The 22,658-nt window shown below is 45.6% G+C and overlaps 1 long non-coding RNA gene across 1 annotated transcript; it reads right to left on the bottom strand.

The window, feature by feature from the left end:
- Window positions 1-14,426: 14,426 nt before the first annotated feature.
- Window positions 14,427-22,435, bottom strand: LOC116663808. The gene is made up of 4 exons (XR_004320163.1): window positions 22,124-22,435; window positions 21,695-21,811; window positions 15,907-16,021; window positions 14,427-15,257 (listed from the first exon to the last, which is right to left on the bottom strand). It is a non-coding gene; the product is annotated as an uncharacterized LOC116663808 (long non-coding RNA).
- Between the last annotated feature and the right edge of the window lie 223 nt (window positions 22,436-22,658).

Raw genomic sequence — 22,658 nt, 5'->3', positions numbered from 1 at the left:
AAAGGAAATAAAACACAGGGTTTATAACCAAAGAGAGAAAAAAAAATGAGAGGATAAAACAAGAAAATATATACAAGGTTAGTAGAAAAGCTCTAGCAAAATATGGCAGTAAAAGTGTTTTGGTTCTCTTACTGAATAGCATGATTTATTTGTATTAAAAAAATCATTAAATAGCTTTCTATAAGGAATCCATGTAAGAGAAACATAGTTGAACGTAAAAATAAACTCTGGACCAAAAACAACAATAACAACAACAACAAAAGACAGTTATAGCAAAATTAACAGCAGACAGTCTTAGGCAGAAAGCTTGAAGCAGGACCCAAAGTCACTTTATATGCAGAGAAAGAGGCCATTTGTGGCTAAGCTGCATCCCAAGATACACTGATGTGATGGACAGCTTGGGGTGGAAATTCAGAAAAAGAAAACTTTTTTTTTTGGTCACAATTGAGTGAGTAGACTTCAGCAAGACTCTAAAGAGCTGTCATCACGCCGTGGGAAATAAAGGGCACGCGTGAGCCGTTGCAAGAGTGAGAGGAAGGGCAGCCACCTGCTGCACCCGGTGCTTTATACAGTTTCAAAGAGTAAACGTTAGTTTTGTAAGCACTGAACTTTTGCACATGAGGTTTGGGCAAAGGGCCATGGAAAGACAAGCTGGATTCTTCCTGGGCTAATTAACCGCAAAATTTCTTTGCCAGTTGCTCTTTTCTGGGGTTTGCGCCCAGTGCCCCTGCTCATCCATCGTTCCTTAGGTTCTGAGGCACCTGGGACCACACGGAGACACTTTGATCACACAGAGCAGAGGCCACTGGGGTCTGGAAGGACCCCATGTTAAATTTCTGTGGCTGCGTTTGTAACCTGTCCAGAGGTATGTTTAAGTCTCCTCTGTTAGTGTAATTATCATCTCCTTAATTACCCACATAATCAACCAGTGTTTATTATGGCCACTGTCTGTTTGACCTTGGGGTGACCATGTGTTTTATCCATCAATGTCTAATAGCCCAGTTGGTCTGGGTTTTTTGAAAACAGATTTCGATTTGAGGGGGGGGAAGAAATTGGTTTTTAATATTATGTTTTAGAAGCAAAGAGTTCGTCCCCGTGGGGACCATGTTCCACAGCTTCCATCTAGAGAAGGCTGAGTCCCAGTCTGTAAGCCTTCTACCTTGCTCGGCTGCTCCTTGGACTTGGCTTAGCCGAGCTGGCCAGGGATGAACGGCCCAGCAATGGGAAAAAAGAGGTCCGACCCGAGTGAGACTCAGGTCAAGCTGCGACCACAAACCACAGAAGTCTGTTTTGAGACAGAGCACTGATAACCTCAGCCTCCCCTAAAGCCTTTGAGGGCCCCCCACTGCCCCACAACACACCCAAACCCTTCCCAGTGGCGCCCCGGGGGTTTTGCGACAGAGCTGCCATCAGGCTGTCTGTATACTCCACTAGGCTCTTTCTCTATGGTGCTAGAGTTCACCCCCCACTTTCCTTTGCTCCTGCCTTAAATATAGGATCCTGTCTTTCCTTCCGACTTGTTGCAAAAGCCGCATCCTCTATGAAGCGTGAAACAACTAGATTCTGGTGCATAGAAACCATCCCTCCTTCTCTACCTGCCAGAGCCCTTCCTTCATGCCCTCTTTCTGCACCAGGACTCCCGTCTTGAGCCTAAACCACCTCCCCTGGGAACTCAGCCAAGCCTGGGCATGTCCGTGGGATGCTCAGGATAAACTTCCAAGAATCTATTTACCTCGGACACCATGCAGCACTTGACAGGGACTCATCCAAGGGAAGAGAGCTGAGGCCACCAAGAGGCCAGTGACAATGTGCCTGAAGACACCAGACATCTGTGCATAGAATCCGTGCATAGAATCCGTGCAAATGCCTGCCCTGGAGCTGACCCTGTGCGTGAAGACCAGCCCCGGGGGCTGGTGAAACCTCAGAAGCCCGGGTGTCTGTGTCGGCAGCTGCCGTAGGGGTGTCCGGGTCATCTGACGGCTGCGGGGGCCGTGCTGGCAAATAGAAGACAGTGAACTTGCACCAACCTAAGTCAGAAAGGAGGATTCACCTGCTCACACATGCAGCAGGGCCAGGAGAAGGAGCCGGCCTCTGGGCATCGGGATCCCGACGAGCAAGCAAGCAAGCGACATCCTTACCTTACGTGTGGCTTTGCCCCCTTTCTCCTCCTTCCCTGCCCGGGGCTCATTCCCTTCGTCTGCACTGGGCTTTTCATTAGGCAGCAGGAGACCTGGGGGCCGCTGGCTCCGCCCACCACCATCCCGGCTGGGGGACCCAGAGACAACCGCCTTCCCCACACCTCAGTACCTGCAGGGATAGGATGGGCAAACCCCCCCACGCCCACCCACAGACCAATCAAAGAGGCCTGTGGAGTGAGCAGGGGATACAAATGGACCATCCCACCAGAGTGAGCTGATCACTGTTGGGGAGAAAGCCGTCCCCACAGAACAGGAGGATCCGACTACCAGCAGGGGAGGGTGCTCTCTGTGGAGGGTCCTCCATGGGCGTTGGGCGCGGAGCTGCGGCGGGGACATCCCTGGAGAGCCCAGCGGGGGAGGAGGACAGTGGAGGACCCCAAGGAGGAGACAGGGTGCCGGGTTTCCCAAACACCTCGGAGAACCTCCAGGAGGTTCCTGGAGCCACGTGGGAGGAGGCGGCTGGGGCAGAGAGCTCCCACGTCAGGGACTCGCCCTCCTGTGACGTTGTGATCCCCTGGTTGCGGCGCCCTGAGGAAGCCCGGCCACAGCCCTTGGTTAACGATACCTGCAGGCAGGTCTTGCTCTCCTTACCAACGTGTGAGTTTCTTGACAGCAGGCCCTGTTTTGGCCCCAGGGAGTGCGGGCGAGCGATTTATGTGTGTGCAGAAGATGCAAATAGCGGTCAAGGGAAGGGATTTTTATTCTGATCGAAAGGCCCAGTTTTACCTGCTTATCTGAACCTGCCATTTGGGGACATAAGTCTGTCCCTAACGCCGAGTCAGCCCCAAACAGCCGTGGTGTTTGGGCCGCTGTTACGGTGCTACTCAGGTGTGCCTACCAAAGTGCCACCAGTGGAGGCTATAAGACTCAAACACAATGGGCCCTTCATCCTACTGTGTCCCGAGGATGTCAGAGAGCCTCTTCCCACTGGTCCTCAGGGTATTTCCAGGCGGGGGCGGGAGGCCTGCACAGTGACTCGTTCCTGTTCCAGAGGAGCATCCGGGCAGGTCCGACAGCTGCGTGCCGGGACTCCCAGCTCAGGGCTTGTTCCGACACATTGCGCTGCCTGCTGGTAAGGACGATTCTGGGTGAATTGCTTCCTTCTGAAGAGAGTGAACTTTTTTGCCAAATAGTTCCTCTCTTTTTGCTGGAAACCACCGCTTTTCCGATGTGCAGCGGCTTTTTGCCATGATTCAAAGACTGAGACCAATGATGACAAATGACAAATGACAAATGAAAATGCACGTCGTCATTTGACTTTCCATCTCAGTGCCTTCGGATCCCCCATTCAAAGGCCGCAGTGCTTCCCGCGCTCTAGGGAAAGCCAGCGGGTAGCCATCCGTGGCACTGGGCAATCTGATGTAAATTCAAAGGAAGAACATCCCTGCCCCCCCTCCTCGCTGCAGCGACTCTGGTGTTTCCCGCCCTCTGCCTCCCCTGTTTCATATCCTCTGACTCACAGGACCTGAGTCACGAAGAGTCCCACAGAGAACATGCTTGGCCAGGGCCAGGGACCCACCTTGTCAGGAGGTGGTTCCCACACATGCTCCTTAAAGCGTGCCGGAGCAAGCCCTGGGGAAGAGCACGTCTTCTCACCTCTCACCTGGAGAGGAGACTGTGCGAAGCCTTCCCAGACTGCCCCACGACCTCACAGATGCCACCTCCTGGTTAGGCTCTCTCTTCCCCACTGAGTGACATCCTCACGTCCACTCTCTTAGCCGAAGGCGGCAGGACTCTCTGGTAGCTGAACAACCCAGGTTGACGGTAGATCATTCTTCAAAACTACGAAGCCCTTCCTGACTCCCCCCACCGCCCCGCCGGGCAGGGTCTAAAGGCGCTACCTCCCTGGTTCCAGCGTTCACGGTGAGGGCGCCCACAGAAGCTCACCAGCAGGTGACTTCTGACAAAACCACATTGCTCGGTTGGCAGAACGTATTTGCAAAAGTCATTGCTGACACGATGCCCAAGTTTGACCTCTACATGAGTTACATTTTCCTTTCATCTCTGTTTTGTATTAGAACGTAAACTTCCTGAAAGCGGGACGCTGACTGTCTTGCCAAACTCTTTGAATCATGCTTGGCACACGCTAAAGGCTCAAAAGATATTTGTTTTATTGACTGACTTTTCAAAATGAATACTGAAATGTTCTGAGCTCCGAGAGGTGGTGGAACCGTCTCTGTCGCCTGCCCCCCCCCCGAGTCACCCGTGGCCTCTCTGCACACAAGTGGTGACGCTGCGTTTTACGTGCCCGACCCAGGGTTACACGTTTCACGTTGAATTATCTTGTTTAATCCACTTAAAATCCTGCGATGTCGGCGTTGTTATCATTTGCATCTTTCCCACCAATGAAACCAAGATGCCGGCTCTCCAGCCTACAGGTGGACGAGCAGGGGTTTGAACCCGGGTCCCGCTGGCGACAGAGTCCGTATCTCTTCTTGGTATCTGTCAACAGGTGAGATTTGTCACCTACAGGGTGACCTGAGAGAAGCACCTTTTCATTAAAGTTTCAGTGGGGATGAATGCAGGAGGATCATGTCACGATGGCCAGGACTCTGAGTCAGGGAGAGAAGCCACGAGAGAGGTCAGCCTGAGACAGACAGCATCCCCATCTCACAGAGACACCACGGATTCCCCCCAGCGGGGAGGCCATGACCAGGGCTCCACAGAGGAGCATTTATTCCCGGAATGCTCACCTGGTAGGATCAGGTCGCGTGGAGCAAGGCCGTCACCTGGACGGGAACACAGACTGTCCTCTCCATCACGGCCTGTGGCAGCCATCTCAGGAGCCACGACGTTCCACAGTCCAGTCCCCCGGCTTGCGACAGGCGAGGCGCAGCCCTGCCCTGCACCCCGACCTCCCTCGGGCTTCTGCGCTTAGTGTGGGCCGTCTCTGTGTCTCTTAGTTCAGCTTAGATACAGATGACTTTTTCCAAAAAAATTTTATCAAAGATGAATCTTTATAGCTATCTGGCATGTATATGTGTTTATGTACAATACCACACACACACGGACACACACGTGAACCCCTGCTGATCCCCGAGTTCTCTGCCCAGCACAACTGAAGACCGGCAGTGTTCACAATAGTACGACTGGCCTAGGAACACACAGCAGCACTCGGACCAGCGTCCCTCTGCTCCAAGCCCGACCTGGCTGAAGTAAGGGCAGGTCTGTAGCCGATGGGTTTGGGGTGCTTGTAACAAGGACATTTACTTTGCCTTCAGAGTTTCCACATCTCAACAAGAAGCTTCACAGCACCTCCGATGTCCGTCCAGGTGGTTCGGCGTAGGGAGGGATGTCTGACTGGTTCTGTAAGGGCCACGCCCGGTTGTACCCTGCGCTGAGCCGTTGACCTGGTCCTCCACCGTGACCTTGCTCTGGTCACCGGCTGCTCCACTCCAGCGGCGTCTCGCAGCGCTGGTGTGATTCCTAGCAACGCTTCTGCTTTGAATGAGTGACTGACTTCCTTGTGCTAACAAGTCTGCATTCTGCGTGTCAATAATTAACTGCAGAACTGGCAAGTCCAGTGCTTTCTCTCAAAAACTGTTAACATTGAATCATGAAGACAGTCTTGGTTTACACGTCTTGTGTATGTTTCTCCTGATACTGTGCAGACTTTAGCAAATCTAATCCCTGTGAGTTTGAAGCTGCTTGATAATCGTTTCCTAATCTTTCTTTCACTCTGTATTCCTGAAGATTCCAGAGATGTGTTTTAGCCTCAGATACATTTCCACTAAGCCCCAAACAGACCCAAGATGCTGACTGTGCTCTAAACCAAATTTTAGGTAAAGATAAGTCTCTGCTTTATTGATATTTACTTTAATGTTTTAATAAGTGTCTTCTCTCTCCACCAAATTCAAGAGAGAAGGGTCGGCCTGCTGGAAGCGTCGGTAACCGGCCCCTTTCGTGCGGTTAAGGTGCGATGCCGTCTGTGCCCTCTTCTGCTTAGCGACGGTAACTCAGTTTTTTCCATCGATAACAATAAACAATGGAACCTCGTCTGTTTAGGGAATGGCAAAGTAGGACTCTGAATTCAATTATGTGTTAAAGATATTAATCATCTAGCTAATTGCCTGAGGAATATTGTTGCCTAGAGCAGGGGAAATTATTTTGACCAAACAGTATTTGTTTAATTAGATTTTACAAATCAACGAATGGAAAAATAAATAAATGTGTCCAAGGCTCTATACCGGGCATGAGATGACTGAGATCTGGCCTGGTGTTCGAGGCTCTTACACTCCAGCCAATGACATGCAGGGTGGCTTTTCTGGGCAGGATGGCAGACTGTGGTTCTCATTTAAACAACCACCATGGAAGTCACCTTGAATCATTTTTTGAAACAAGCATACTTCTGGACCCCTCTGCCTGTCTGTATGTCCATAGGTAAATGCATAACCAAAAATCATAAAATAGAAACACTACACACCTTCATTGCAGAATGGAGTTAAAAATTAGCTACATCCCGGAATCCATGGGGCATTTCCACAAATGCAATGTTGATGGGACGAGACAGGGAAAATCACTGAATGGTGAGAAATGCTGCAAAGCCCTGGGCGAGTCACATCACCTTGCTGGGCCTCAGTTTTCTCATCTGTAAAATGGAGATAACAGTAGCAATAGGTTTAGCAATATTTTTATTGATTCAGATACTGATAGCAGGAGAGGAGATGACTGTCAGTTTGGTCGAGGTGTTTGTTCTGGGGAAGCGTGATGAGGACAGAGGCTTGATCTGTAAGGTCGAAGAGGGTCACCGACTGGGCTGTCATACTTTCCTAGTGCCCATGCAGGTTCAAAAGAACATGGAGCTAAAATCATCAAAGGGGCTCATCTCTGTTGCTGTTGTTGTTGTTTTTCTTTCACAATAAAAGCATGGATTCCACGCACTATGATATAAACAGATGAAATCTCCCGACAGGTTGGCAGAATGGTAGCCGCCACGTGGGGAACCGATAATGGGAAACTAGCAGGGGCACTCTTACCACGTCAGGTCCCACGCGGGTCCTGCTGGGTGCTTGGCAGCCACGCTGGAAATCGCGGAAATGACTGACATGTCTGTTTTTCAGAGGTTTGTCTGCCAAGAACGAGGCTAGCCTGAAACAATTGGATTTTCTTCCCTTCAGGACTCGGTCACCCAGACAGAACGGAGGGTGGGACAGGGAGCGGGGCAGCCGCCCGCCTGACTCAGCCGCTGCGCTGCCCAGCGCATCACGAGGGGGCCGGTCCGGGTGCACCTTCCACTGCGACGCTCGCACTTCTCTCTTTCCACGCGGACCGTCCCTTGGGAACACAGATCCTGTCGCAAGTTCACTTCAAATCTCTGCCACGTGCGTTTATAAGTTCTCCTGCCCCCTCCGTTTCTGCTCCCGGAACACAGATGTGTGTTTGAAAGTCAGTTTAGGGAGTGTCGAGGGCAGGGTCATGCTGACGAGAGGGTTGGGAGCCCACCTGAGCAATGCTCATGAATAAGGAGTGGGCAGAAGCAACCCTGGATTCGTTCATTCCACAGTGATGTCTTGATGCACCTCTCATGCGCAGGTGGTGTGCCAGGCGGGTGATGGGCACAAAGAAAGAATCAAATGAAATAATGTACTCACACGTTGTCATTTTCCTGGGAGAACAACTGACCGAGCGATGAGGGCTGGGAGGTGATGGGCTGCATTTCAGGACAACCAAAGAGAAGTTATCTCGCTCCCCAGGGGCCTCTACACTGCGTTCTCCTTTCAAAAGCGAGCAGGGACTTGTGCACCTTGCATTATGGCAAAGTAACTGGGCTGTAATTGCCACACACAGCTCCTAAAACCAGCCTCAGGGTCGCGCATCACAAGGGGAGCCAGTCCGGGTTCACCTTCCACTGTGATGCTCACGCTTTGTGAGCAGCAAGTGGGCTTCTCATTTCACACCATCATTCCTTGCTTTATATTTTAGCATTTCAAGAGAGGTTTCTTGTAATTTCGTTAAGTGTTATGTATTTGAATCTTGTTGAGAACACAGATCAGGTATTTTCTCTGATTATTCTTCTCCTTCTTTTTGAAGAAAGGTTATTTCAGAGGAAGGTAGGCCCTCTGGGTCTGTCGGAACCTACTGGTCTCTCTTTCTGGACCAGTGCTGAGTTGTCATGGTGATGGTGCTGCGTGGTCATGGTGTGAGGATTCTCATTCCACTTGTTGGAACAAGCTCTTTGCCTGACCAGCTTCGACTCAAGGGCAGGTGGGCATTCAGCTCAACTCTGCCAGAGACCACTGGAGGTTCTGCCAAAGTCCAAACTCCAGGCAAGTCCCAGGGAGGCAGGGAGGGTTGGATCAGGAAAGGCTGGGGGTTACCAGTCAGTTCAGGGCCTGGAAAGCTGGGGATAAGCCTTGACTCAGAGCTTCGTCCTTGGCTCTTAATGTAGCCAGGATCCCAGGGAGAGCTTCCCTGCTCTGCCCATCTGTCTGCATGGTATGATGGACTGGCTGGGGCACCCCAAAGCTCCCTGTGGTGAGAGGTGGCAGAGCTCACGGCTGCTAAACTCTCATCACCCTCTCAGCCTGGAGCATGAGAGCTTTCATTGTTGGCATCACTTAGAAGTGTCAAGAATGGCCACTGGGCTCTTCCCAGGACCTCTAGTCTTCTTCTTCTCTCCTCCATTCTGCTGTGGACCGCTGCTCCCCCGCTATTGCCCGGAAGTGGGACTGAAGCTGAGACAAACCATCACAGGTTGAATTTGGGCAACCTTTGTCTTTCTGAGCAAACACTACCGTTCTGGAACTGTGAGGACTGTTAAGTGCTCAGGGCATCCAGCCAGCTGCTTGGGAATCGAGTGCGCACTGGCACGAAACTTGACAGTGGTGATCTGGAACCACACTCTGCTCTTTGGGTTTTCTCCTTTTTGAAGAACTGCGGGTTTTAACTGTATTGCACGTACTTAACAAGTACAGATGGGTTTTTTAAATCACATAAATCAGCACGTGGAGCTGATCGCTCAGGATGTCGATGTTCAGTGTTTCTAGGAGTCGTCCATCTACTGACGGTTTCTGGACAGAGACGGAACGTCCCTGGCGTGCTGCTCTGTGGCTGTGGACTCCTACGTGACAAAGACTTCCTCTGGTGGCGGTTGGATTACTTGTGCCACACCTCCTTGGTTACAGGCATATGCTCCCTAGCCTGAGGTCAGAAGATGGGTTCTTGGGAAGACTTTGGGGCGAAGAGGTAGAAAGGGCTAAAAGAAAGCAGTGAGAGCTCCTCACGGGAGGCTGACCGCACTGTGATGAGCCGTTTGGACCGGTGGCCGTCTCCATCCCTGGGACTCTGGGATCTCACACCGTCCTCACATGTCCCACTTGTAATCCCTTGTGGAAACCTTCTCACCTACATTGTTTCCAGGACGAGGAACCATGGCCAGAGACAGACTCTGGGGTAACTGCATATGCTTGCATTCCGTTTCTTCTATTTTTTCTTAAAAGTCAAGTTTGATCGATACATCTACAAATCTATCGATTTAGTATCTGTTGAAACCAGTTGACTGAAGTTAGCCTGCACCCCTCACTCCCTCTATAATGTGCTTCTCCATAAATCTGGTCCCCATCTCGAGTAGGTTTTCCTTGCAAATAAGCCTCAAAAGTATTGTGTTTAAGACCAGCCTTGGCAAACGTATGAATCAAAAGTCAAGCCCCTTTGTGGGCTCGTCCTGGTCAACTTTCTGCATCAGAACAAAGAACCTGAAAGAGAAGAGCTGGCGCTGGCGTCACAGGATCAAAGAGTGACAGTTGGAAGCGAATGATGAAGATGAAACCTACTCATAAGCCTTCCAGGGCCCACCAGCCCCAGGGCTCTAGTACGTGATTCATTCTCCCTTTCTTGTTGTTAGAAACGGTTCTCATTGTTGAATGCCTCCGACTTGTCAGGGCTGAGCCCTTTCCTCTAAATAGTTGAGGGCTGCATCATCAGTTTTAACAGTGCCCAGGAAGTAAAAGTGCGATTGCCTGGCTTCATATTTTAAAACATGCTGGCATCTTTTGTCTCTAATCTTGTTGATGGGAGGAAAAAAACCTTGAGGGGTACATTTCCATGTGTAAACTGAGCAGAGAGAGCGTAGTTCACGGAAGCTCTTGTCATGCCAAGCTCAGGTTCCTGTGTCAATGCCGTGAGGTTGAATCTGCTCTGCAGTAAACCCTCCCCCCATCATCACCACCACAGGTACCATTCCAGTCTCTGCCGTTGTTTGCTGTGTATCTGTATGAAACTGCTTTCTAGATATGATCCCAGGAAGAACCATGAGAAAATCCCCAAGCCCTCTGTGCTGGTGGAAAACAAACCGAAACGGCCAGTATATGCCCCAGGTTACGAGGAAGAAATTCTCTGGAGGAAGAGAGGCTGGAGTTGGCTTCGAGCAGTTGACCAAGAACTTGGAGAACTTTGTTACTTCTGGAGACAGGAGACAGAGCTGGATGTGACAAAATGCAAGATGTCCAAGAGACCCAGATTGCCACTGAGCCAGACACCAGAAGTCCAGGGAGATGACCGCCGGGGGAACTAGACGGGATGCAGACTTAAGGAGCCACGTGGTGCCTGGGCTCAGACACTTAAACTGGGTATAGTCTCTAGTAAGACACAGTTTGGGTAAGGCTGAACAGTGAACATTTTGTACGACTCAAACTAGTGCCCTTCTTAGAGTCTGTGCCCTTGTGAAGTCCTGAATGTATAGTAAAATAGCCCGTTTTACCCTATTTAAGACCAGTCTAAAGGGTTTCTGTTAAGATGTATTTCTGGAGAAGAAAAATGAGGAAGAAATAAAAAAGATCTTAAAAACATCTTTTTATTTCTAATTTCACTCATTGTAAAAAATTTGCAAAATATAAAGAAGAAACATGAAGCAAGAATATCTCCATCACTCGATGACAATGAATTTTATATTTTCCAGTCTTTGTCCATACAATTTTTTTAATTGAATTACTGTCAGTTACAATGTGTCAATTTCTGGTGTACAGCACGTCTGTACAATTTTAATGTGGTTGTTATCACCGTGTCACAGGGACGCCCTTAGCAGCAGGGGAAGCTGAGGAGATGAATGAGCACTTTGCCATTCTGAACAGAATAAAATGGAAGAAGAAGCAAATGTACGCTGGGTAGACGCCAGCAGTATCTGCCGCACTGTACTCATGTTGTGTTAAAAACACTGATGTATTTTTCCCCAAAGCCAGTTAAATAGAAAGAAATGTAAGGTTTTTGTAGATGTTTTGAAAAGACTGAACTACAAATATGAGCAGTCATTCGTAGGAAAGAGCCAGCTTTGAGTACATCAAATATTAAGAATTTGGGGGGCAGAGGGAGACTTTTGGGAAGAAAAAAAGATTAGAAGTATCATGGAAACACAGAGAGAAATGTGAATACCTACTGAAAGCGATAAATCTCAAGACAAAGGTCATCCATGTAGGGTTCTCCCCACCACCCTGCCCCCTCTGTCAGCCACACACTTTCTTCTCTGGGTGCATTTATGTTTATAAAATGCTCCCTCTACTTCTTGTTTTTCTTCCATTTTCTCCAGATCAAAGTTTCTCAAAAAATTCTGAAATACTATATGTATCAACCATATCTAAGCATCTAACATAGTCTAAAGCCACTTGTTTGCAAAATATCATTGAATATTGCATCACTGAACACAAAAGGGAACCTATCATCTGAGATTTTTTGCACATTTACATTGCAGTGTATCAACAGCTGCTATCAAGGCTGCGGTTCCTTCCCTTTACTCACTTCTATGAAAGTAGCTTTATGAAATCTCCTTTCTCTTCCATTTTTCCTTGCTATTTGGGACCACATTCGGAACAGGCATGACCTGGGGGCAGCCAGAAGGGAAAGAAGTGGGAAGAGAGGCGGGACGGGGACGAGGAGGGAGAGGGGGAAGAGGAGGGAGGGAGGGAGGGAGAGGGAGGGGAGAGAGGGAGAAGAGGATGGAGGAGAGAGCGGAGGGGGGGAGGGAGGGAGAGGAGGAGGGGGAGGGAGGAGGGAGGGGAGGTGGGAGGGGAAGGAGGAGAGAGGGGGAGGGGAGGAGGGAGGAAGAGGGAGGAGAGGGAGGGAGAGGGAGTGGGAGGGGGGGGGAGGGGGGAGGGGGAGGGCTTCCTTCCTTTCTTTCTTTTTCTTTCTTTCTTTCTTTCTTTCTTTCTTTCTTTCTTTCTTTCTTTTTCTTTCTTTCTTTCCTTCCTTCCTTTCTCTTTCTCTGTTTCTCTCTTTCTTCCTTCCTTCCTCTTTCTTCCTTCCTTTCTTCCTTTTTCTTTCTTTCTTTCTTTCTTTCTTTCTTTCTTTCTTTCTTTCTTTCTTTCTTTCTTTCTTTCTCTCTTTCTCTGTTTCTCTCTTTCTTCCTTCCTTCCTCTTTCTTCCTTCCTTCCTTTCTTTCTCTTTCTTTCTTTCTTTCTTTCTTTCTTTCTTTCTTTCTTTCTTTCTTTCTTTCTTTCTTTCTTTCTTCTTTCTTTCTTTCTTTCTTTCCTTCCTTCCTTTCTCTTTCTCTGTTTCTCTCTTTCTTCCTTCCTTCCTCTTTCTTCCTTCCTTTCTTTCTTTTTCTTTCTTTCTTTCTTTCTTTCTTTCTTTCTTTCTTTCTTTCTTTCTTTTCTTTCTTTCTTTCTTTCTTTCTTTCTTCTTCTTTCTTTCCTTCTTTCTTTCTTTCTTTCTGCCTTCCTTCCTTCCTTCCTTCCTTCCTTTCTCTCTTTCTCTCTCTCTCTCTTTCTTTCTTTCTTCAAAATAGCCTCTATGTGATCTGGTCAATACTAACTGAGTAATTTTAAGCAAGTCACTCACTACACTTTTCAAAGCCTGGATTTCATCAGGTACAAAATTAAAGGTTTTGGACCAATCTTTATTATTCCTTATATGTAATAATCAATATATACTTATCACAAAAATCTTGCAATCCTAAGGCTGGTATCCAGAAAGCAGAAGTGACTTTCCTAAGTCACACAAAAAGTCTGCGGCAGAGCTGAGAGCAGAACACAGGTTTCAATCAGTGATGTGGATTTATTTGATTTCACCAGTATTATGTCCTGAACTTGACTCATTAAGAAACACACAACTGATTTTAACAACAACAACAAAATTAAGGTTGTAACTAAACATTCTCATCTCTACTGTGTTTATTATTCAAATAGGGAAAAAATGGTCCTTTCTATCAAGCTTCTCAACATAAAAAGAAATTAGGTTGTTTCAGCCCTTGTCATATTGTTATATCTTATGTGATTGTATTTAAATATGTATTGACCATAATATTGTCCCCTAGATTACATTGATTTATAATAAATTTTTGAGATCCTCTTGAGGGGTTAGATAATGTTAAGTTTAACATCTTTCTTTTAAATCAACACTTGAAACTTTTGGGACTTTCCACTGGATAGTGGCTTCTCTTAGGAGCACCGCTGGACACAAAGTAGTTTTTGAGTCATCCTGTTAATATGTCATCATACACAAGGAGTGTTTCACCATACATATGGCATTTTTTTCCCTTCCTTCAATCTCATCCTGAAAGTGTAGCTTTCTCCGGAAAATGGTAATTCACTCATCATGCTGCTTCAGCCAAGACGCAAAGTCTTTGAGCACCAACTCCAGCAAAGTCTTGGAAAACCCACTAAAACCACTGAACACTCTGGGGGAGATTTGATCAAGGACCAGCTGGCTCCTTTTCCCATGTTCTCAGCTTCTCTTGTGAAATTTATCCTGCGGGATGGGAGGAGGAGGCAGAGCAAACCTGAACTTGGGAGGGAGTGTAGGAACGGAAATTAGAAGTCCCAAGTTGCAGTGCCTTGGGCTCCCTGCAAAAGCAAATCCTCAGACAAAAACATCCTCAACAGAAATGCCTGGGACTGCCTCAGATTATGTGCAGATGAGTAGAAATTCAAAATCAATTACAAAACATGGAAAAAAAGGCCACTCTGAGTGAAAATACAATAAAGTACATACAATATATACAAAATACATACAATAAACCACAGAATAAATTCCCCAAGGACCTCAGTTATTGGAATTTTTATACTCAGACTATAAAATAACTATATTTGAAGAAATGAAAGAATAAAAATGACCACTAGCAAGGGACAATTAAAATTTCAGGGAGGGGAGAGGGTATAGCTCAGGGGTGTCCTGGATTCAATCCCCAGTTCCTCCATTAAAAATAAATAAATAAATAATCCCCTCCCCCCGATTTCAGGGACATTTTTAAATAATCAAATTTTACAAATAAAATTATAATTAATAAAATGAAAAACTCAATAGATGGACTACAAGTTTATTAAATACAGTTGAAGAAAGAACTAAGAATCAGATCTGACCACATAAGCCAGTATTTAACACAGAGACATATAAGACGATGGAAAATACAGGGCAGGGGATGAAACACAAAGCAGGAGGTGGGCAAGTACAACGTACGTCTAACCAGAATTCCAGAATAGAGAGAATGGGAGAGGAGATGTATTTGAAGAAATAATGGCTCAGAACTTTCCAGAACGCATGAAACTACACATCCCCACTTACAGAAAACACAACAAACCCAAGCTGGTTCAATAAAAAGAAGTTCACACCAAGCCAGATTATAGTAAAACTGCAGGAGATCCAATGAAAAATAAGACCCTAAAAGCAGCAAAAGAGAAGAAACAAGTGAAAATTAGATTTACTGGAGACTTATTTGCAGTAAATGGAAGCCAGAGACAGTGTGACGAAACCCTTACAGCTGACTCAGGATTGTCAGCCTAGTAAACTAACATTTACAAACAATGGCAAATCGAAGAGAACTTTAGAAAGAAACAATGGTTTTACTACTAAAAGACTTTAACCAAAAGGACTCCAAAATGTGCTCTCCCAGAAACGGAAATAACCCCAGAAGGAAGGTCTGATGTTGAAGAAATAGCGAGGAGAATAGTTTTCAGAGAAGTGGATACATTTTTAAAAGTCTACATAAAATAATAACAATAATGTAAACAAAGAACAGCATGCTGGGAAACAGCAGCAGGTCAGTCTGGAGGTGGGATGGCCATTCCAGAGACGTCAAGACATTGATTCACTTCAGACGTGAGGTTCAGGAAGTCTGAATTCCAAATGTAACCACTAGGAAAAAAGAAAAAGAGTATGACTTTCAAATTAGAAGAGGGAAAAATGGAAGAAAAAGAAGAAAAGGGAGAGGGAGGAAGAAGGAGAGGAAGAAGAAAACAACAACAGCAAATCAACTTATTCAAACAGAGGGAAAAATCAAATAGAGAATGAGTGGGGCAAACATAAGGCACAAAGTAAGAGGAAGAAGAAGCTTTCATACATAATAATTACAATAGACAACAATGAACTAAACTTTCTACTGAACATACACAGTGGATCAGCTTTGAGTAAGAAAAAAATCTACTATGCTTTATGTAAGTGAGACACACCTAAGGCGTATGGATACTGCAAGTTAGAAGCAAAAGAATTAAGGATACAAGGCATGTACTAAAGAAATCTGGAGTAGCTGTGAAAACATCAGACAACGTAGATTATTGTTAGGGATAAGAGTGGTCATTATGTATTGATGCAACAATTCTAAATTTGTATTATTCTAAATAGCTACAAAATTTACAAAGCAAAAATTGATAGAACTAACAGATGAAATGGGCATATTCTTCACCGGGATGGAAGATTTCAACATGCCTTTCTCAGTTACTGATATGTCAAATAGACAAAGACATTAGTATAGGTAGACAAGATCTGTCCGGCGCTATTTACCAACCTCAGCTCAACAGGCATTCAGCACTGGGGAAATACACATTCCTCCTCGCACTCAACAGCAGGGAAATCGACATCCTTTTCACGTACAAGTGGACTATCTACAAAAGTTGAACATGCTGTGGACCATAAAGAAAATCTCAAAGCAAACAAACCAAAAAATCCCCACATCATACAGATCGTGTTTTTTGACAACAATGCAAATTAGTTAGAAATGAATTAATTAAAAACATATATTTAAAAATTTAAAGTCACATATATTCTACAGAAGATGTGCTTCCATAGAAAAAGGTATCTTGGCAATATTGAGTTAAATCAAGTTTATAACAGTAATAACAGTGAGGAGGAAGAGGAGAAGGAAAAGCACTTTTTGCTGCAGGAGTGTTCGTGTGCCCTGATACACTAATGTAATCACTCATTTCTAAGTGAACATGCTGTACACAATCTTCCATGTGCTTATTGCATCACACAATTTTCTCCCCATGGAGTAACTCCTGGAACCAGTGTTCCATGGAACGTACTTCGGAAAACATTGTTCCACTGTAACTCCGGCACATACTTCATATAAACCTTCTTATTTTTATTAACCTTATTTAACTTCTTCTGGCAACTGCAAGGCTGGATAGGACGTCTCCCAGGATGCATCCAAATAAAACCACGAGTCAGCGCTCCTGCTGCGAGGAGCAGGGCTACCCCTTGCACAGCGTGCTGTGATGACCAGGAAAGAATCGTTTCAGCAGGAAGAAGACATGCAAAGATAGGAGTATTTGTGTTTGTAAATTGTCCTCATTTTTCAAAAGCACTTGAGCTGCCCTAATCCCCGTCAAAGCTCTGAGACCCGCTGTACAATTCCTTCAACTACACCTCAGACTTGTCAAGACAGCCTGACTCTGTTGGGTTTGACCCTCATCCAAAAAGCCTCCCTTTCTAGACAGTTAAGAGACCTCATTTTCTTTCCAGATCAGTGAGGCTGTGACAGGGCCATGAATCACTCTGTGGACCAGGAGTTCATCCATCCTGTCCCCTGGAGAAATAAACCATTGTTCCCCCTTTCCAGGCCTTCCTCCTGTGCTCTCCCTCTTGTGTGGAGATAATTCATTACTCCTGCTGTGTCAGGGGCCCACCTGTGTCACATTAAAGAGCCACCAGGATGGATCAGGGGATGGAAAAGCAGTGAACCCATGCCGGGGCAGGGCCAGGTCTGAGGAGTGGGTTTTTCATATTGGAATCTCACATTTTAGGGAAGGACATAAGCTCACACATTGTGAGTTCACTTGATAGTATTTTCATACACCTGAGGAAGTACATGTGTTAATCCGAGACAGTGATCTTTAAAAATGTATCCAAAAATTCTAGGTATTCCTCCATTCAAAAGATGGAGCTTAATTCTCCTTCGCATGAGTGTGGGCTGGACTTGGTGACTCCTTCTAATGAACAGAGTATGGCAGAAGTCAAGGGAAGTCACTTTGGAGATGAGGTGTAGAAGATTCTGTGGCTCCCATCTGGCCATGCTTGCTTCTCTCTGCATCTCTTCTTCTGGGGGAAGTTGTGTCATGAACACTCTTTGGAGAGGTCCACACAGCAAGAAACTAAATCCTCCTGCAACAGCCACATGGGTGAGCTTAGAAGCACAACCTCCAGCCCCAGACAAACCTTCAGCAACTGCAGTCCCTGTTGACAGTTTGACTGCAGCCTCATCAAAACCCTGAGTCAGAGCCATCCAGATGAGCTGCTCCTGGATTTCTGACCCTCAGAAACTGAGTTCATAAGTTTGGGGGATAATTTGTCATGCGGCAATAGGTAACTCATACACCCAGTGATCAGAGCTGTTTGGAACATAGGGAGGCCTTGATGAGATCATCGCAGGGAACCTGTGTCAACTCCACACAGCTAGGGCGGTGTTGGGCTAGTGGAGAAAAAGAAACACTATACCTAGGAGGCTGAATTATGGGGGGAGGTGACAAGAATAAGGATGCTCACGAGATACGGGAACAGTCCCTGCAGTTCAGTTCCCTACCAAAAGCAGACAGAGGGGGCGAGATCCAGACCACGTGGACCCAGCAATGGGGCTGGCAAAGTGTTGGAGAGGGAGGGAGTGCTGGTAAAGGTGTCCTTGAGGATGGTCTCACCTGCTACAGGAGAGAGAGATGCTGGTGTGATGGGTGTGGGGAAACCTGAGTGCAGTGTTAGGTTTGGCTGGCTGGTGATGGTGCCTGTGGTGGTCAGAGGGAGACTGGAACAACCCCAACAGGCTGCACCAAAGCCTGGTCTTCAGTTGACCCTGCCAAGCAGTCCAAGTGCTGGGGGCATTGGTAGTGATGGTCCAAAGGGCAGAGCCTGAAACGACCTGGGGCTTCAACTGATAGATCAGACTCTAAGGGGAGAGATCTTGATGTCTCCTGCCCACAGAGGATGAAAGCTCACATTTGGACATTCGGGCTGGAATGGGAAAATTAAGACCTGAGAGGTACTTATCCTTCTGAGGTTGGGATTTACTTAAGCTTTGAGACACAAGGGGCCTTTCCTTATTCTCTCTTCAAGATTAAGATTTAATGAAAGAAAAAGCAAACAAAAGTTAGAAAATACGTTTTAAAACATCGTTAAGAAATAAATAAAATTTTAATGACTTATTGATACAAAGCTTTCCCCCTAAATTCCTATTTCATGAAAATTAATTCTAATATGGTATTGTCATAATGCACGTCTGAATAAAAATTTAACATGAAGTTGGTTTCCCATTCCTGACATGTTAATTATGGAAGCACTGTCAAGTTAACATTGTAACAGACAGCACTGTAAATCAACTGTACTCCAATTTTTTTTTTTGAGTTAACATTGTAACAATATTTTTCTGGGTAAGGAAATGGATTCATTGTTTTGAGACCAAATTTTGCATTAACTGAGTTTCACTGACAACCAAACATAATGACTCTACAGTATAATATCAGGGTATATGGTAAAATGAAGGAGTAAATTTATCTGTTTCCTCAACAGATGTTCACTGGATGTCTACCATGTGTCAATCAGTGTGTAAAACACTTTGAAGGTGAGTAGTTAACAGCTTGAAACAAAAATGCGGTTGCTAAGAGGACGGCGGTCATAGCGACAGCAATGTTGATGGGGAGCTGATAATGAAGGAGGCTGAGAGCTGTTCAGTGCTCTGTGCCTTGAGCTGTATTAAGTGTTGTACAGACGTCATCTCACGAAACTGTTACAACACCACCAAGTCATTACCACTAAGATCCTCATTTTGCAGATGAGAAAAAGTGGCTTATTAGTTCGAATTCACTTGCCCGAAGTTATACATATAGGCTGGATCCTATATTGACAAACAAGCTCTGTGAGATTCCAAAGCCTGTGTTTTTCATTTCCACATCAACAGGAGAAATAGAAAGGGAGCTGCCCACACTGAGGGCATATGATTAGAGATGCTGGATGAAATTTCAGAATTAAAATCTGCACGTGGAAGCAGTCAAGAGTCAACATCTGTGATGTGAAGAAGCAACTGAAAAGTCCTCTCAGAATGCAAATGGAAAGGACAAAAAGTCGAGCCTTGGGGAATGTGAAAAATGTACAGTAATTGGATTTTCTGTGGAAGAGATTAGAACCCATGGAAAAGAAGTAATAATGTATGATAGGAAAAACTTTTTGGATTTAAGAAAAATTTGATTCTTGCACCTCACTAAGTACACAGTAAAATTACTGAAAAATATAAACAATAATGTATTCTGTACAATTTTTTTTTTTACTAAAATACGAGAAAATGAACAGTTCCGAAGTGTTTGGTTCTATGGGTTTTGTCATACAAATGGGATAGAAAATAGTTCCAAAACCAGAGTAACTTCCTTCTAGTCAATCCCTCCTCCCAGAGGCAACCTCCATCCTGATGTGTCTCACCATAGATTAGTTTTGCCTGTATTTGAACTTCATATACAGTAAGTAACCATCTGGCTTCCTTTGCTCACCATATGTCTTCACTATTCATCAGTAGTTTATTTCTTTCTATTGCTGAGACATATTTCATTGTATGGATAAACAGCAATCTGTTTGTCATTTCTCCTGCTAATGAACATTTGGATGTTTCCCAGTTTTTAGCTATAATAAATAAAGTTGCTATGAACATTCTCGTGCAAGTCTTCTTGTAGACATATGTTTTATTTCTCTTGGGTAAATACCTAGCAAAGGATTTGCTGAGACAGGCAAGTTTACGTTTGACTTTGTAAGAAATGGCCAAACGGTTCTACAAAGTGTCTGCGTGGCTTCCCACCCTCACCAGCCATGTGCCAGACTTCCACTTGCTCCCCGCCCTGGCCAGCGTTTGGTGCTGGCCGTGTTTCTCATTTTCATTTGGGTATGAAGTGGTGTCTCGTTTGTGGTCTCAGTTTTCATTCTCTTGACGACTAAGGATGTTGAGCATTTTTCATGTGCGCACTGGTCACAGTCTGTCTTCTTCGGTGAAATGCCTGTTCAAATCATTTGCCCATTTTTAAGGTAGTGGCCTTTCATAACAAACCAGGGGAGAACTGATGAAGACTTGAACCGAGGGAGTCATGACGGTGATCATACAAGCGTCTATGCCTGGTTCAGAACAAGCTTAGCTGAAGGATGGTTGTACTTCTTGGAGTCATTATAAAAAATCTCTTTTGAAGCCTTTCTTGATTCATTCTCAAGGTAGTCCCAATGCCTTTACTGGCTTTCCATTTCTAATTATTTCCCCTTATTTGGTTGTGTATTTGAACACGGGATTTATTACAACCACTTTTCTCTGGAAGCTCCCAATGTAGGAAGCATAAAATGAGCTCAATCAGCTTTAGTGCATACATTTATGTTTTCATTTACTTACTAGCATGCATATTATGAAATCTGTCTTCTAGTAATCACATTGATTGAATATAAGAAATAAGTTTGTACAAAATGAAACAAATATGAAGTGAATTTTAGATGGTATAAAGTGAGAGAATGGCTTAGTATCTCTTAATCTGTAACATCTATACCATGGATTCATGAGTTGTGATCTCAGTGTGCTTTTTAATATGGTGATATCGTGCTTTGTTTTGCCCTCAGAAGTATGGAAAGGCATGGTTAATCAAATCTAAACTGTAATAAAATATTATATTAGAGCAGTTCATTGGGGAAAAAAACAACATGAGATTTATACAATAGGGACAAGAAACCAACTCCAAAAACAAAAGGAATTCTTCAGAGCAGAAAATGTTGTACAGGGCATAGGAGCACATCTCATAGAAATGATACAAGAAAACTTCTCTTAGTTGAAGACAGTTACAAGTCCTCAGATTGAAAGGGCCACCAACACCAAGAGAAATAATTGAAAGGAAACCATGGCCAGTGATGATGTATTTCAAGGGCAAAGGGAAGTTCTTTTGTGCACCTAGGAAATGCATTTTAAAGGCAAACACATAATCAAATTAGTCTCAAACTTTCTTCTGCAGCACAAAAAAGAAAGTGCTGAAAACCAACACATCGATATTTCTACAAACCTGAGGGAAAACTATTGCAACCCCCAAAATGCTGTATCATCAAGCCAGTGTTTATTTGTGAGAGTAACATAGAAATTCTCAAATACAGAGGGATTCTGGAAGGATACTGTTTTAGCTTCTTATTGATGCTTTAACAAATGACCACAAACATAGGGACCTAAACAACACGGGTTTACTCTTTTACGGTTCTAGAAACCAGAAGTCCTGAAATCAAGGAGTTGTGGGGTCACATCCCTTCTGGAGGTTCTAGGGAAGAATTCCATTTCCTGGCCTTTTCCAGATCCTAGAACTTACCCACATTCCTGGTCTTACGGTTCCTTCATCCACCTTCAAAGCCAGCAAAGCTGCACGTCTCTGGCCAGTCTTCTGTCATCACAGCGCCCTCAGACTCTCCTCTTCTGCCTGTGTCCACTAAAAAGGACCCTTGTGATTACGCTGGGCCCACCCAGATAATCCGTAATCTCCCCAAGTCTAGACCCTCAACTGATGACATCCACAAAGTCCCTTTTGCCTCGTAAGTTCCCAGGCTCTGAAGATTAGGACGTGGACACTTTTTGGAGTTGGGGGAGCTGTTACTCTGACTACTGCGTGTTATATACCAGACAGGACCCTTTATGAAAAAAAGTGAAGATCCTATAAATTTAAGTTTTAATTGGAAATAAAGAAAATATGAGAACAGTCAAAAAAATTTTTGAAAACAGAGAAGTAATGAACGGAACATACCTTAACAATCATGTACCAGAGTTTCGAGTGTGCATAGTCTTTGCAGCGGCAGAGGTGAGTCTTCCCCCAGCGGCCGGAGCAGCGCCTCGCCGCCAGGGGCAGGGTGTGCGGCTCCCGGCAGGCTCTCCCCTCCCTCAGGGACGACGGAGATCTTGTTTTCCCTACAGCGCCCTCCTTCGCTCCCTCCGTTTCCACTCCACCGTGCGTGCTGACCCAGCACAGCCCTTTAATTCACGCTCGACTATGGCAAATTCGGGGGCTGCGGTGGGTATCATGGCCTTGCGGGGGGCAGCGTGAGCGTGGGCTCCCCCGGCCCGAGCCAGGGGCGGGTGGGGTGTCAGTGCGTGGGCAGTCTCTGCTCTGGTTACGTCATCCCCAAACACCGCCAAGCCCTCCATTGCCTCTGCACTTGAAAGATTTACAACCAGTAAGTTCCACTCTTCTTGCTCCCTTTCAGGAATGTTTTGGCGGCTTCTCAGTCCTTAGCCATCAATAGGAAAAGTGAAGTGGAGGGTATTGGTGCGAATCAGATTAA

The sequence above is a fragment of the Camelus ferus genome, chromosome 5 (assembly GCF_009834535.1).
Source record: "Camelus ferus isolate YT-003-E chromosome 5, BCGSAC_Cfer_1.0, whole genome shotgun sequence".
Lineage (NCBI taxonomy): Eukaryota > Metazoa > Chordata > Mammalia > Artiodactyla > Camelidae > Camelus > Camelus ferus.
Note: the sequence above shows the minus strand (reverse complement) of the source record. Positions and strands in the feature narration are given on the sequence as shown.